The sequence below is a fragment of the Delphinus delphis genome, chromosome 9 (genome assembly GCF_949987515.2).
Source record: "Delphinus delphis chromosome 9, mDelDel1.2, whole genome shotgun sequence".
In the NCBI taxonomy this organism is placed as follows: domain Eukaryota; kingdom Metazoa; phylum Chordata; class Mammalia; order Artiodactyla; family Delphinidae; genus Delphinus; species Delphinus delphis.
The window spans coordinates 42647375-42665298 of NC_082691.1; positions in this window are offsets into that span (position 1 = coordinate 42647375).

Here is a 17924-nt window from a genome sequence, read left to right on the forward strand (position 1 = left end):
TTTTCCCAGCACAACTTATTGAAGAGGCTGTCCTTTCTCCACTGTACATTCCTGTCTCCTTTATCAAAGATAAGGGGACCATATGTGCATGGGTTTATCTCTGGGCTTTCTATCCTGTTCCATTGATCTATCTGTTTTTGTGCCAGTACCATACTGTCTTGATTACTGTAGCTTTGTAGTATAGTCTGAAGTCAGGGAGCCTGATTCCTCCAGCTCCATTTTTCTTTCTCAAGATTGCTTTGGGTGTTCGGGGTCTTTTGTGTTTCCATACAAATTGTGAAACTTTTTGTTCTAGTTCTGTGAAAAATGCCATTGGTAGTTTGATAGGGATTGCGTTGAATCTGTAGATTGCTTTGGGTAGTAGAGTGATTTTCACAATGTTGATTCTTCCAATCCAAGAACATGGTATATCTCTCCATCTATCTGTATCATTTTTAATTTCTTTCATCAGTTTCTTATAATTTTCTGCATATACGTCTTTTGTCTCCTTAGGTAGTTTTATTCCTAGATATATTATTCTTTTTGTTGCAATGGTAAATGGGAGTGTTTTCTTGATTTCACTTTCAGATTTTTCATCATTAGTGTATAGGAATGCTAGAGATTTCTGTGCATTAATTTTGTATCCTGCTACTTTACCAAATTCATTGATTAGCTCTAGTAGTTTTCTGGTACCATCTTTAGGATTCTTTATGTGTAGTATCATGTCATCTGCAAACAGTGACAGCTTTACTTCTTCTTTTCCAATTTGAGTTCCTTTTATTTCTTTTTCTTCTCTGATTGCTGTGGCTAAAACTTCCAAAACCATGTTGAATAATAGTGGTGAGCGTGGGCAACCTTGTTTTGTTCCTGATCTTAGTGGAAATGGTTTCAGTTTTTCACCATTGAGGACGATGTTGGCTGTGGGTTTGTCATATATGGCCTTTATTTTGTTGAGGAAAGTTCCCTCTATTCCTACTTTCTGGAGGTTTTTTATCATAAATGGGTGTTGAATTTTGTCAAAAGCTTTTTCTGCATCTATTGAGATGATCATATGGTTTTTCTCCTTCAATTTGTTCATGTGGTGTATCACATTGATTGATTTGCATATATTGAAGAATCCTTGCATTCCTGGGATAAACCCCACTTCATCATGGTGTATGATCCTTCTAATGTGCTGTTGGATTCTGTTTGCTAATATTTTGTTGAGGATTTTTTTATCTGTGTTCATCAGTGATACTGGCCTGTAGTTTTCTTTCTTTGTGACATCTTTGTCTGGTTTTGGTATTAGGGTGATGGTGGCCTCGTAGAATGAGTTTAGGAATGTTCCTTCCTCTGCTATATTTTGGAAGAGTTTGAGAAGGATAGGTGTTAGGTCTTATCTAAATGTTTGATAGAATTCGCCTGTGAAGCCATGTGGTCCTGGGCTTTTGTTTACTGGAAGATTTTTTTTTTTAATCAATAAAAATGCTGTTTATTTGTTCTTGAGATTAAGCTGATTTTCATCTTAGTAGGAACAGGAGGAGAGAGAGAAGTCGTTCATTTAGCAGTTGCCAGTGATAAGCTCCCAAGGCCCACGCCTTCCTTCATTCCCTGTGTGGGAGGAAGCACCTAATCCTGGCCAGCTGGCTCCTCTGTGTGCACTGGGCAGGAGCGTGACAGGGTTAGACAGGGTGGATGCATCAGCTCCAACTTTACCATTTTTCTGCCAGATGCCCAAACGAAGGAGCCACATCTTTGTCGAAAAGACAAGGCATTTCTTTTTTCGATTGGTAGATACTACTTCTATGGACTCCTTGTTTTCAAGGCAAAGGAGAATTATTGGTTTAGTTTTTTCTTTTAAATTCTCAGCAGAGCATCAGAGCCATGCCTTTAAAACATGTGTAAGATCATGTCGTTCCTTCGCGTAAATCCCTGCCAGGGCTTTCTGTTTTGCTTGGAGTGGAAGTATAAGCCTTTAAAATATCTCAGCCGGCCTTACACAACCGAACTCCGCATGACCCTTCCAGTCTCTTCTATTTTTCTCTCTCTTGCTCGCTCTTCTCCAACCACACTGGCCTCTTTATTGGGTCTCTCACTCACCAGACACTCCGCTGCGTCAGGACATTTGGTTTTGTTATTCCTTCTACCTATAACACATTTCCCCCAGATACCTACAGAGTTCACTCCCTCACCTTCTTATGATCTTGGCTCAAATATCCTCTTCCCAGTGAGCCCTCATTAATCACTCTGTTTAAATTGAATCCCCATTCCAGCGCATTCTGTCTTCTTTCTAGTTCATTTCCCAATACCCTACTTCCCACATGGCTTCCAAAATGTTTTCTCTGTATGTTTTTTCTTGGTTTTTCTTCCTTCATTAAACTGTAAGTGCCAAGGGAAGGGATTTTATCAGCTTGTATTCACCCAGACCCACAACAATGCCTAATACGTAAAGGTGCTTTATAAGTATTTGTTGAAGGAAATAAATGAGATCTTTTATTCTCTGAATATCACGCATAGCATTTCTTTGGGTCTTTTGGCTTATTAAAATGACTGCTAATCTTCTTACGGATTTCTATAAATCTAGAGGAATTTCTTCATTCCCCTGCATATTTTGGGTTAAGTGTTAGAAGTTTCATTTTTGTTTTATATTCAGGACTGGCAATGTCATCAGGGTTTTGTTTTGTTTTGTTTTGTTTTTTCACACACACTGTGTTTTATTTTTACAAGAGATAAATAAACTGACACCAAGCATTGTAAATGAATGACCACAACAAAAGCAACAATGATTGCAATTACCAAACACGAAACACACTCATACTATGTCACAATATTGACATTCAGTCCAGCAGTCCTCCACTGTAACAGGTCCTTTACTTTGCAGTGAAAACTGATTTGTATATTTTTTACCTCTGAGTCCCTATGGGATTTTTTTTTGTGTGTGTGTGGTACGCGGGCCTCTCACTGTTGTGGCCTCTCCCATTGCGGAGCACAGGCTCCGGATGCGCAGGCTTAGCGGCCATGGCTCACAGGCCCAGCCACTCCGCGGTATCTGGGATCTTCCCGGACCGGGGCACGAACCCGTGTCCCTTGCATCGGCAGGCGGACTCTTAACCACTGCGCCACCAGGGAAGCCGAGGATTTTTTTTTTTTTATTCAAACAGAAAGTAACAAAAGCTATAATCATCCTCATCAGTTCACTCAATCCCATGTAATTAATTTTTTTTCATCTTGATCTTTTGTTAGCACTTTTATGAATTCATCAGATTTCCATTAGAGTTCTGAAAATGCTTATTCATTCAGTTCAACAGTATAGTCAGTTACCAGAAACCTGTACTTGTCAGAGTCTTTTACATGAATTCCTTGAAGATGAAACCCTTTTATAGGAAGATTTTTGTGAAGGCATCAGAGTACACCCAGAATTGTCTGTAAATGACAAAAGACTTAAAAATGACCACAGTTAAAGATTTGATGAAAGTTCATAATAATGCAATTGGCAAGGAATTTTAGTTATTTCTGAGATATACATTTTAAAGTAATAACTAGAATTATGACCTATACCATTATACCAGAACATATAGGATTTTTAGAAATTTCATGTAATGTCTGAAACATTTATGTTAACATATTTCCATACAAATAACCCAAAGAAAGTTTAGTATTAGTTGTTTTTTTTGTTTTTTTTTTATACAGCAGGTGCTTATTAGTCATCAGTTTTATACACATCAGTGTATACATGTCAATCCCAATCGCCCAATTCATCACACCACCATCTCCACCCCACCGCGGTTTTCTCCCCTTGGTGTCCATACGTTTGTTCTCTACATCTGTGTCTCAAATTCTGGCATGCAAACCGGTTCATCTGTACCATTTTTCTAGGTTCCACATACATGTGTTAATATACAATATTTGGTTTTCTCTTTCTGACTTACTTCACTCTGTATGACAGTCTCTAGATCCATCCACGTCTCAACAAATTACTCAATTTTGTTCCATTTTATGGCTGAATAATATTCCATTGTATATACATACCACAACTTCTTTATCCATTCATCTGTCGATGGGCATTTAGGTTGCTTCCATGACCTGGCTATTGTAAATAGTGCTGCAATGAACATTGGGGTGCATGTGTCTTTTTGAATTATGATTTCATCTGGGTATATGCCCAGTAGTGGGATTGCTGGATCATATGGTAATTTAATTTTTAGGTTTGTTTTTTTTGTTGTTGTTTTTGCGGTACACGGGCCTCTCACTGTTGTGGCCTCTCCCGTTGCGGAGCAACAGGCTACGGATGCGCAGGATCAGCGGCTGTGGCTCACGGGCGCAGCTTCTCTGCGGCATATGGGATCTTCCCGGACCGGGGCACGAACCTGTGTCCCCTGCATCGGCAGGCGGACTCTCGACCACTGCGCCACCAGGGAAGCCCTAATTTTTAGTTTTTTAAGGAACCTCCATACTGTTCTCCATAGTGGCTGTATCAATTTACATTCCCACCAACAATGCAAGAGGGTTCCCTTTTCTCCACACCCTCTCCAGCATTTGTTGTTTGTAGATTTTCTGATGATGCCCATTCTAACTGGTGTGAGGTGATAGCTCATTGTAGTTTTGATTTGCATTTCTCTAATGATTAGTGATGTGGAGCAGGTTTTCATGTGCCTCTTGGCCATCTGTATGTCTTCTTTGGAGAAATGTCTATTTAGGTCTTCTGGCCATTTTTGGATTGGGTTGTTTGTTTCTTTAATATGGAGCTGCATGAGCTGTTTATATATTTTGGAGATTAATCTCTTGTCTGTTGATTCACTTGAGAATATTTTCTCCCATTCTGAGGGTTGTCTTTTCGTCTTGTTTATGGTTTCCTTTCTTGTGCAAAAGCTTTGAAGTTTCATTAGGTCCCATTTGTTTATTTTTGTTTTTATTTCCATTACTCTAGGAGGTGTATCAAAAAAGATCTTGCTGTGATTTATGTCAAAGAGTGTTCTTCCTATGTTTTGCTGTAAGAGTTTTATAGTGTCCACTCTTACATTCAGGTCTTGCATCCATTTTATTTTTGTGTATGGTGTCAGGGAGTGTTCTAACTTCTTTCTTTTACATGTAGCTGTCCAGTTCGCCCAGCACCGCTTATTGAAGAGACTGTCTTTTCTCCACTGTATATCTTTGCCTCCTTTTTCATAGATTAGTTGACCATAGGTGTGTGGGTTTATCTCTGGGCTCTGTATCTTGTTACACTGATCTATGTTTCTGTTTCTGTGCCAGTACCATATTGTCTTGATTACTGTAGCTTTGTAGTATAGTCTGAAGTCAGGGAGTCTGTTTCCTCCAGCTCCATTTTTTTCGCTCAAGATTGCTTTGGCTGTTCAGGGTCTTTTGTGTCTCCATACAAATTTTAAGATGATTTGTTCTAGTTCCGTAAAAAATGCCATTGGTAATTTGATAACGATTGCATTGAATTTGTAGATTGCTTTGGTTACTATAGTCATTTTCACAATATTGATTCTTCCAATCCAAGAACGTGGTTTATCTCTCCATCTGTTGGTATCTTTAATTTCTTTCATCAGTGTCTTATAGTTTTCTGCATACAGGTCTTTTGTTTCCCTAGGTAGGTTTATTCCTAGATATTTTATTCTTTTTGTTGAAATGGTAAATGGCAGTGTTTTCTTAATTTCACTTTCAGATTTTTCATCACTAGTGTGTTGGAATGCCAGAGATTTCTGTGCATTAATTTTGTATCCTGCAACTTTACCAAATTCATTGATTAGCTCTAGTAGTCTTCTGGTGGCATTTTTAGGATTCTCTATGTATAGTATCATGTCATCTGCAAACAGTGACAGTTTTACTTCTTCTTTTCCAATTTGGGTTCCTTTTATTTCTTGTTCTTCTCTGATTGCTGTGGCTAGGACTTCCAAAACCATGTTGAATAATAGTGGTGAGAGTGGACATCCTTGTCTCGTTCTTGATCTTGGAGGAAATGCTTTCAGTTTTTCACCATTGAGAATGATGATTGCTGTGGGTTTGTCGTATGTGGCCTTTATTATGTTGAGGTAAGTTCCATCTATGCCCACTTTCTGGAGAGTTTTTAGTATATATGGGCATTGAATTTTGTCAAAAGCTATTCCTGCATCTATTGAGATGCAGTTTTGTTTATCTTCTCAAAGAACCAGCTTTTAGTTTTAATGATCTTTGCTATCGTTTCTTTCATTTCTTTTTCATTTATTTCTGATCTGATCTTTATGATTTCTTTCCTTCTGCTAACTTTTGGGGTTTTTTTGTTCTTCTTTCTCTAATTGCTTTAGGTGTAACATTAGGTTGTTTATTTGAGATGTTTCTTGTATCTTAAGGTAGGATTGTATTCCTATAAACTTCCCTCTTAGAACTGCCTTTGCTGCATCCCATAGGTTTTGGGTCGTCCTGTTTTCATTGTCATTTGTTTCCTGGTATTTTTTTATTTCTTCTTTGATTTCTTCAGTGGTCTCTTGGTTATTAAGTAAGTGTATTGTTTAGCCTCCATGTGTTTGTATTTTTTACAGATTTTTTCCTGTAATTGATATCTAGTCTCATAGTGTTTTGATTGGAAAAGACACTTGATTAGATTTCAATTTTCTTAAATTTACCAAGGCTTGATTTGTGACCCAAGGTATGATCTATCCTGGAGAATGTTCCATGAGCAGTTGAGAAAAATGTGTATACTGTTGTTTTTGGATGGAATGTCCTATTAATATTAATTAAGTCCATCTTGTTTAATGTATCATTTAAAGCTTGTGTTTCCTTATTTATTTTTATTTTGGATGATCTGTCCATTGGTGAAAGTGGGGTGTTAAAGTCCCCTACTATGAATGTGTTACTGTTGGTTTCCCCTTTTATGGCTTTTAGTGTTTGCCTTATGTATTTAGGTGCTCCTATGTTGGGTGCATAAATATTTACAATTGTTATATCTTCTTCTTGGATCGATCCCTTGATCATTATGTAGTGTCCTTCTTTGTCTGTTGTAATAGTCTTTATTGTAAAGTCTCTTTTGTCTGATATGAGAATTGCTACTCCAGCTTTCTTTTGATTTCCATTTGAATGGAGTATCTCTTTCCATCCCCTCACTTTCAGTCTGTATGTGTCCCTAGGTCTGAAGTGGGTCTCTTGTAGACAGCATCTATACGGGTTTTCTTTTTGTATCCATTCAGCCTGTCTATGTCTTTTGCTTGGAGCATTTAATCCATTTACATTTAAGGTAATTATCGATATGTATTTTCCTATTCCCATTTTCTTAATTGTCTTGTGTTTGTTATTGTAGGTCTCTTTCTTGTCTTGTGTTTCCTGCCAGAGAAGTTCCTTTATGATTTGTTGTAAAACTGGTTTGGTGGTGCTGAATTCTCTTAGCTTTTGCTTGTCTGTAATGGGTTTAATTTCTCCATCAAATCTGAATGAGATCCTTGCTGGGTAGAGTAATCTTGGTTGTAGGTTTTTCTCCTTCAGCACTTTAAGTGTGTCCTGCCACTCCCTTCTGGCTTGCAGAGTTTCTGCTGAAAGATCAGCTGTTAACCTTATGGGGGTCATTGTTATTTTCAAAGTTGGTATAATCATGTTTGCCTTGGCAAGTCAAGTAATAAATGGAATGACTTTAATAAATATTTAATTCCACATCCACATCTTTTGTAAATTGTTATTCATAGGTAATACACTGTCAGTATTTTGCACAAGTGAAAATGCCTTGGAAAATGTTTGCAAAAGAAATAAAACTGAGGAAGCTCCTAATTATTACATGAGGGTCAAATAGGAATATTGTGTCTTATTTTAATACTGTTGTCCTAAACACATCCTATCAAAGATAATTGTTTTAGAAATGCAGCATAATAGACAATCACATGACTCAGAAAAAAAATAACATTAGTAATCACTAATAGTAAATTATAAGACAGAAAACCTATGATGTATTTGCTTTACATTGCTTATTTTTGAAAGATGCTACATTCCTGTAGAGAATATAATCTTTCTTTATAGAATCATACTAATCATTTTTATGACTTTTGCTTGGAAAGATGTATTCTGTTTTCTTTATGAATTGTTTCTAGGCTTTCTATATTCATAATTATTTTGTTCAGTTTATCTGAAAATTAATGAGAGGTGTTAATCAGCTTTTTATTACTGAATTTTTCAATATATTTTGTCTTACATCACTTAAAGCTTTTGATTTATGAATGTTGTCATCATATTGTTCTCTATGTACAGATATTCATCTTTGTTATATTATTTTATCCTAGGAAGTCAAAATGATAAGTTAAAAATCCTGTTTCTTTTATAGAGTGTTCAAATGCTCTCCTAAGACTAATGATGAAATATCTTTTTCCTTCCTTCCCCACTTCCTTTTGCCTATGTCCCCCTTTAGTCAATTATATTTTTTCTTAGAATTTACTTATATAGTATTTAGTAAGCTTGTTTTACCATTCTTGAGTTTTAGGCTTTAAAATATACCTATTGATATAATTTGACTACATATAAGAGGTGAAACTACTGTACTTGCATTATGTCCATCTTTTTACATTCTTCCCTTTTTAGGTGTTTCTAATTTGATATGTTCTATTTCATTTTTTTCCTGTCATTTTAATACACACATTTACTTCAGGTATATTTTGAGAACATAATATTGTTATAAAAGTTTAGCATTCACCAATAGTCTTACTCCTTTAATTTTCCCAGTCATATCTTAGTTGACACAAATTGATTGTTCAGGAAGAGTTTATGGGACCATCATTCCCAATGCTTTTACATGTGTAAAACTCTTGCATGTTATCTGGGATCAAATTTTGGGGTCATACTTGGTTTCACTTAGGAATTTGTGGAAATTGACCACGGTCTTTGGACATTAAAGGTAGATACAAAAGATTCTGGGGCTGTTCCAAAAATTTCCCCATATATGTTTTCATCTTTTATCTAGCTTCACAGTTGATGGTTTCTTTCTTCTTTTTTTTTTAATTGAGTTATTCATTTATTTTTGACTTGTTGCATCTTTGTTGCTGTGCACAGGCTTTCTCTAGTTTTGGCGAGTGGGGACTACTCCTTGTTGCGGTGCGCAGGCTTCTCATTGCGGTGGCTTCTCGTTGCAGAGCATGGGATGTAGGCCCGTGGCCTTCAGTAGTTGTGGCATGTGGCCTTCAGTAGTTGTGGCATGTGACCTCGGTAGTTGTGGCTTGCAGGTTGTAGAGCGCAGGCTCAGTAGTTGTGGCGTACAGGCTTAGTTGCTCTGTGGCATGTGGGATCTTCCCAGACCAGGTGTCGAGCCCATATCCTCTGCATTGGCAGGCGGATTCTTAACCACTGCACCACCAAGGAAGCCCCATGATGGTTTCTTTGGTTTCAGTTAGTGATAACTTCAGTAGGATGTGTTTGCATGTTGTCTGTTCTGGACATTTTTCCCAGTAGTATTAAATATTTCTGTCAAAGTGTAGATTCAAATGTACTTATATTTTAAGATTTTACTTATTTGTATATCTGTAACTATTAATTTTGTTCTACCATTTATTTTCTTCCTTAATAATGTCCTGTTTTCATGTTCTTTAGTTTTTTTCTGTCAGGCTCATTCTAATTTCGCCTTAATTTCTGCGATGTTTTAATTTTAATGTCACATGTTCTCTAAGCTCTTTCAGTTTCCATCACATCTTTCTGTTTTCTCACCATCTCTTCCCTAAATTTCTATATTCTTGTTTGTTATTCTTGATTGACGAAATTCATTTTGTAAATTTATAGAGAAGTTTTTGGACAAAATTTTCATGTATTTCATGGTATACTGAGTTGAATAGTGTCCCCTCCAAATTCACGTCCACTCAGAACCTCTGACGGTGGATATTTGGAAATAGTGTCTTTGCATATGTTATTTGTTAAGATGAAGTCATAAGGAGTTAGGGTGGTCCCTAAATCCAGTGATTGATGTCCTTGTAAGAAGGCCATGTGAAGACAGAGAGAGACGTGCTGGGAAGATCCATGTGACAGTGGAGGAAGAAGTTGCAGTAGGGAGTGCAAAATATAGCTGGAAACCATCAGAAGTTAGGGAGTAAGGATTCTTCTTTAGAGCCTTCAGAGAGAACATGGCCATGCTCACACCTTGATTTTGGACTTTGAGCTTCTAGATCTAGGAGAGAATAAATTTCTGCTCTGTTAAGCCAGCCACTTTCTGATAACTTGTTATTAGGAAGCTAAGATAATTGGCAAGCTTTTTGTAGTGAGTTTTCAACTGCCACTGTTTTCTTTTTTTTTAATCTTGTCTTACAGCATTATTGTGTGCTTGTTATAGGGCTCTGTACTGGATCAGTCCCTTAGAGGTGGTGTTTTTTTCTTTTTCAACCATCAAGGACCAGGGGGATTTTCCAACCAAACAGATTTTTGTGCATGACCTAGGGGTTTGTGTTTGTACTTGTTTATCTGTATTCCAAGCCAGTGGAGATAGGCAGTTGTAGTTTTGCACACAATAAAAGATGTCCTTTTCGCTGATGCCATAGGGGCAGAATAATGTTTTCGAATATAGTTTGCTTATGTGCTCTCATCCTCAGCCTACGCATCCCATTACTGCTGCTGAAGACTTGGTTTTGATTTTGCATCATGGTTTGATTTTTGCCCTTTTATCTATTTTGTGGTTTATGGTTATCAAAGCATTTGATAACCATATTCACATTTCTGTATATTCTTTAATTGGCTATGAGTTGATTTTCAGAAAGACAAAGGGTCATGCCAGTATCATACCACCATTTTTACACAGGAAGTTCTTTAATGAATTATATAAATGGCAATTCAGTTTTGATGATAATCCAAGTTTAATTTGGTTTAAATTATCCTAGTGGGAGATAGTTTAGTCTAGTGGGTTGAGCATCATAGGATCCAGTAGCCCAGATACAAATTGCAGCTCTGCCTCTTTTTACATCTTTGGGGAAGTTACTTAACTTTCCTCTACCTCGGTGTTGCTCATCTGTGAAATTATAGTAACAAATAGGTGTCTTTTAAGGTTGCTGAGAACACCAAGTTACCTCTGTAAAGTGCTCAGGATCAGAGCCTAGCATATGGTAGGTCATGGTCACCATTATTATTCTCCAGCCCACATGAACTCTATATTGTAACATTTCTAAAAAAAGGAAGTCATTCAGATGTATAGACTTCCATGTATTCTTTTGAAATTTAATTTTTCTTGAGAATAAAAAAATGATTGTTATATTCTAGGTGACTTAGAGAGGTCACTCAGTTCACTAAATTTTTATTCATTTATCATCAGTAATGAATGGGCCTTAGTGTCAAAATTGGATTTGTTTTCAAAAATAAAAACACTTTTCTATGGGATATGTTAATTTAAAATTGCTTTGGTTTATCTCTTTAATGCAGCAGAAGTCTTCCTAATTTACAAAGCTTTCTTCATTATAAAAGATTTTTGTATTAGATTCGTATTCAAATGATGAGGTTTACACTAAAATTATCATCATAGGTAAATGAATATATTTATCAGTTAACTCTTCATCTAGCATAAATTTAATTTTTAACCAGATTTCATTTCTTTCCAATTATTATGATATCACATCTTTAAATATTTTAGTATTTGTTAGCATAATTTCCTGTTCTGTTTTGTTATTGTTCACAGATAGATTTGCTTGCAACAAGCAAAAGAACTAAACTTTCTCTGGAAACCATCCAGATATTTTCAAACAATTGTCACACTTTAATTTTGACTTAGTCTTTACTCAGTAAAGCATACCTATTTTAATTCCATTGAGATTACTTTATCAATCCCTATTTATTCTTAGTGTACTTTTCTGAATCCCCATAATTATTTTAATCTTTCCATTAAAGAGAAATCCTGAAATGAAAGTAACAGGAGAAATGAAATTTTGAAATCAAATAGTTCCATTGTTTACTTCCTAGAGTACAGTAAAACATCCATGGAAAGGCTAAGGTAGTAAATAGTGTCACCCTTGTGCTTTTGGAGGAGAATATATTCTATGTTGAGTCTGGAAACTGTTGTATCTCATGTTCCCATGCCCATACAATTGCAAGATTTCTTTCAGAATTATGAGCCATCCTAGCAAATATGTAATTAACTGAAAAAAAAAATCTTGTAAAACATTTCCTTTTTTGGAAACTTGCTGAAAGAATAGTTACTGGTGTAACTTTATTTCTTCCTAAAACTGAAGGTGGCTTTTGTGTTTCGATTCTTTATATGATATTTTAAAAATCCAGTGTCCTCCTGATAAAATTGGCTCATTTGAGATCATCTTTTCTGATTGTTTAAACATTTTTTTTAGCATAAAATTTCAGCTTTTAATCTTCATATGCTCTTGGTACTAGGTGGGTAAAAACAGCTACTACTGAATGTCTTTGAAGGAAAAGTGAATTGCTGTGTTGAAATTAGGGTTCCCAACATGAAAAAGAAATTGAGTGGGGCTAGGAATTTTTATCTGTTAATTTCTATGGCTGATTTCATGATCAGTACGAAATTGGGGCAGGTCATCATTCAAAATCAGAATCTTAGAAACATGGACTATATTATAGACCAGGAATTTTCCTCCTTCTTAGGTAGTCATTTTCCTTTCAAATAAATGAAGGGATAATATCAACCGTAATTCCTTTCACTAAATGCATGTACCTTTTTTTTCTACTTTTGACTTGATGAAGACTACTTTAATTATGAATTTTGACTAGTTTGACATGAGTGAAGAGCATGTTATGATGATTAATACTATCTGTATGATGCTAATACTGTAGAAATGTGAGCACTCTGTGACTTGTCGTAAATCAGTGTACATGATATAGGGAGAAAATTAGCTAACTTATTGATTTTCTTCAACTTGTCTATAATTCCTAAACCATACATAACCAAATAACCATGTATTAAATGGTTATGCAGTAATAAGATTTAACTCTTCTCATTTTGATTAGATTCCATATTTTAGGAGAATGCCTTGGGACTTTGCATTTGATTGAAATGTTTTCTTAAAAAGTCATATTTGTAGATGTCCAAAATGTGGGAACTTAAGTAAAAAGTTTGCATTATTGTTTTCTGTTTCAAAAAAGTATTTTGAGGCATATTAAAAAATAAAATAGAATATATGACCTTCTTGTCTATTTATCTTAGCTGCAAGAAAATATGACGATAAATTCAGTGCCTAGTTTTAACACCATCTTGAAATATACATCTCGTGGTCCTTTTACTTTCTTAGGTGGCCTGTGATGTAATTTATCCATATATCAGTTTATTTGCATTGCTTTTAAGCTTCTAACCTCCTTAAATTTCCTTGAAAGTAGAATGAACATATGTTAGGAATAAAGGCTACTCTTGATAACCATGTGTGTTTAAAACATCCCATTTAAGTTTTCCTCTATAAGTATTCTTAACACTTTTTCCATACTTATCATTCTGAAACTTATGATTATGCATTGTTTATTTATACATGTAAATGTAACGGATAACAGCTTTTGTATTGACATGTTTAAATTGAATTTTAGTCTCAAAATGAAACTCACACATGAAGGTATTTAAAGAAACATGATTAATCCTTGAATAAATGAGAGTGGGCCAAGGAGCTGCTTGCTATCAAAGACACCACAAATAAGATAGCTTACAAAGAGAAAAGCTTCTTTCTTTCTCACATACAATCCTGGGTAGGCAAGTTCTACTCCACTGAGTCATCCAGGGACCCAAGCTAGAATGCTGGCTCTGACGTTCTCACTGTACACAGGGCTTCCTACACAGTTCATAATGTAGCTGCTCCAGTTGTCAGTCTCTGTGCTATCGAAGGATACACACCAGAATGTGTACTGTGTCCACTTTGTGAAAATGTGTTCTACTTTTGTAGCCACATTGGTGAGCCATGCTGGTAATGCAGTTTGAGTCTTCATAGACCCTCTTGATTTTGCCTGTATCCCCACCCCCATCTCCAGCTCATTTATCCAGCTTCCTCATTTGCCACTTCCTCATTCAAATTACATTCTAGCCACAAGGAGCAAATCATGGTTCCCAAATGCACCATATCATGTTTATAATATTTATACATCATTTTCCATGCTGTTTCCTGTACCTCTAATTCTTTTTCTTTCTTAGCCTTATTAGTTCTTTCTCAGTCTTCAGTACACAAATCTCTATGCCTTTGTTCACAGTATATTATATATCCCAGTTGTATTGTAAACCCTTTGTAGGCAGCTACCATGGCTTACAGTCATGGTTATGCCATTTCTGAGCTGTGTGACTGTGGGAAAGCTATTTAAACTTTCCATGCTTCATTTTCCTTATATAAAGTTGTGATGTAATTTGTACTTTCCTCATAGGGGTTAGGTAAAGATTGAATGAGATAATCTATGCAAAGGTCTTTTGGAAATAACTCTTCTATCAAAAATAGAATAAGCACTCAACAGATGTTAGTTATTCATAGTTACTACTGTTTATTGTGCCCCCAGGATACCTAGTTACCTGACAGAATTGAAGAACATTTATTATTTGATTATTTGAAAATCAGCAACCTACATACTGTACACAAAAGGCACACAACTTGGTATGTGACTGAGGCCATAATGAAGAGAATTAGAAAGCAAAGTGATTGTGATGGTCTGGAAGGAAGGGTAAACCAGGGCCAGGACAGTGAAACATAATAGCTTTTTTTCATCAAGAATATTTTCCTCTCAGGCAGGCAAAGATATCATTCCAATTTCATTTTATACTCATTGTTTCAAGATGAAATTTATTTCTGTAATGAATTTCAACACAAATCTTATTTTCTGTGTTTTGCACTCCCCCACCGATATACCAGACAATTTGAGATAGGAATTCATTATTCAGTATATTTGTACACTTGTGCAAATATGTAAATACAGAGATGTCTACTAAATATTATTTGTTTTAAAAATAACAGAAATAACATAAATGCCTCAGAATAGAAGATTGAGTAAATCATTATTTGTTTAATGCAATATTAGGTAGCTATTAAAAAGAATATGGACAATCCAGACTTAGAGGCATAGAAGAGTGTCTTGAACTCCTGTTATGTGAAAATATAAGTAGTGAATAATATCTATAATATCATTGCATTTATGTTTTATTTGTTTTATTTTTTTGTCACTGTTGTTTTTATTTTTTTTTAACATCTTTATTGGAGTATAAATGCTTTACATTGTTGTGTTAGTTGCTGCTATATAACAAAGTGAATCAGCTATATGTATACATATATCCCCATATCCCCTCCCTCTTGTGTCTCCCTCCCACCCCTCTAGGTGGTCACAAAGCACTGAGCTGAACTCCCTGTGCTAGGCAGCTGCTTCCCACTAGCTATCTATTTTACATTTGGTAGTGTATACATGTCCATGCCACTCTCTCACTTCGTCCCAGCTTACCCTTCCCCCTCCCTGTGTCCTCAAGTCCATTCTCTATGTCTGCGTCTCTATTCCTGTCCCGCACCTACGTTCTTCAGAAACTTTTTTTTTTAAGATTCCATATATATATATGTTAACATACGGTATTTGTTTTTCTTTTTCTGACTTATTTCACTCTGTATGACAGTCTCTAGGTCCATCCACCTCACTACAAATAACTCAATTTCGTTTCTTTTTATGGCTGAGTAATATCCCATTGTATATATGTGCCACATCTTCTTTATCCGTTCATCTGTTGATGGACACTTAGGTTGCTTCCATGTCCTGACTATTGTAAATAGAGCTGCAATGAACATTGTAGTAAATCACTCCTTTTGTATTATGGTTTTCTCAGGGTATATGCCCGTTAGTGGGATTGCTAAACTAAAAACTAAAAAATTTTTAGTTTTTTAAGGAACCTCCACGCTGTTCTCCATAGTGGCTGTATCAATTTACATTCCCACCAGCAGTGCAAGAGGGTTCCCTTTTCTCCACACCCTCTCCAGCATTTATTGTTTGTAGATGTTTTGATGATGGCTATTCTGACTGGTGTGAGGTGATACCTCATTGTAGTTTTGATTTGCATTTCTCTAATTAGTGATGTTGAGCATCCTTTCATGTGTTTGTTGGCAATCGTATATCTTCTTTGGAGAAATGTCTATTTAGGTCTTCTGCCCATTTTTGGATTGGATTGTTTGTTTTTTTGATATTGAGCTGCATGAGCTGCTTGTATATTTTGGAGATTAATCCTTTGTCAGTTGCTTTGTTTGCAAATATTTTCTCCCATTCTGAGGGTTGTCTTTTGGTCTTGTTTATGGTTTCCTTTGCTGTGCAAAAGCTTTGAAGTTTCATTAGGTCCCATTTGTTTATTTTTGTTTTTATTTCCATTTCTGTAGGAGGGGGGACAAAAAGGATCTTGCCGTGATTTATGTCATAGAGTGTTCTGCCCGTGTTTTCTTCTAAGAGTTTTATGGTGTCTGGCCTTACATTTAGGTCTTTAATCCATTTTGAGTTTATTTTTGTGTATGGTGTTAGGGAGTGTTCTAATTTCATTCCTTTTCATTCTTTTACATGTAGCTGTCCAGTTTTCCCATTATATTTTTTAATGGAATATTATGTAGCTATTAAAAAAATATGGACAATCCAGATTTATAGGCATAGAAGAGTGTCTTGAATTCCTGTTAAGTGAAAATACAAGTAGTAAATGATATCTCTAATGTCATTGCATTTGTTTTTAAAAAGTATATACATATGTACATTTTTATATAAGTAAAATCTAGAAGGATACTATCCAAGCAGTTAACAGTTATAGACAACAATTTCAAATTAGTATGCTTGGTTTACCATTTGAACCATTTAAATGAGCATATATTGCTTTCTTAATAAAATAATAATTCCCCTCTAGTAATATTTTCCTCTCAAGTGTCAAGCATGCAACTTACAATTCATTTTTAAAAAAAAAGAAAGGAAGATAAAGGAACTGTATAGGCTTATGGCACCATCCACAGATCTGCAGCATGGGTTAGTTACAGATACCAGAGGAACGTTATCTTTTTATCCTAATTCACTGGTTATCTTCTCGGTTGACCTTATTGTTAATCAGTCTCTTGTGAGCTCCAAATTTATTTGATCCTTATAATTAACAATGCCATTGAAAAGAAAATGACTCTTTTTTTTTAAATAGTATTAGTAGTAGTCCTAGTGCTGCATCTTACTCTTCTGGCTTTCTTCCTGAGCCCATCCTTGAATCAAGCAATGTGATTTATTGGAAAGATACTTTGTCTCAGTCAGGCCAGACATGCTGGATTAGAAATTTTGCAACATAATTAAAACCTTCTATTACATAAGGTAGTTTTATAAGAAACAAAAAATTTAAGTCAAATCTACCAATATTTTACCTTAATACTTTCCTTGTGTATTATACTTAGAAATAAATGCCCATTTCACAGAAAGATTTTCATAAATATTTATATTTTGTTTCAGTATGCTGAAAGTTTCAAGTGTGTCCATATCATCTGTCTCTAGTTTCCTGGACTCATGCCAAAAATTAAGTGACTGGTAATTTCATTCATCCCTTCAGGTGAAATTTAGGGAAAGGGGAAAGAGTTGGACATGTTCAATGAAATTTGCCTTCATACTCAGAAGTAGACCTGATTTTTTTTAATCTATCAAAAAATTTCACATTTTCCCCATTAAGTATCTCTTATTACATACAGCTTATCATTTATGTCTTTCCATATATTTGCATATATTTTCATCTGTAATATGTATTTAATATCCCTGCAGTTTAGTTTTATCAGTGTGATGAACATCTGTCTGGTGTATTCATCCAAAATTTTAATGAAATATATTAAAAAGAATAGATGTGTAGTTTGTCTTGAGTACTTACTTGAGGTTGTCAGCTCTCCGATTACAATCACTAATATCTTTAATTGTCACTGTTCCCAATTTGTACTTTACCATATTTTTCTTAACAGGTTGAGGGGCAGTGTAACCTACTTTGCTCAAGATTTAATACTTTTTATATTCCACTTTTCCGTAATACAGTATATATTCCAGCTTTTCTTAATTTATTAGACTAAAAACTTTACAAAGAAAATGAGAGTTGT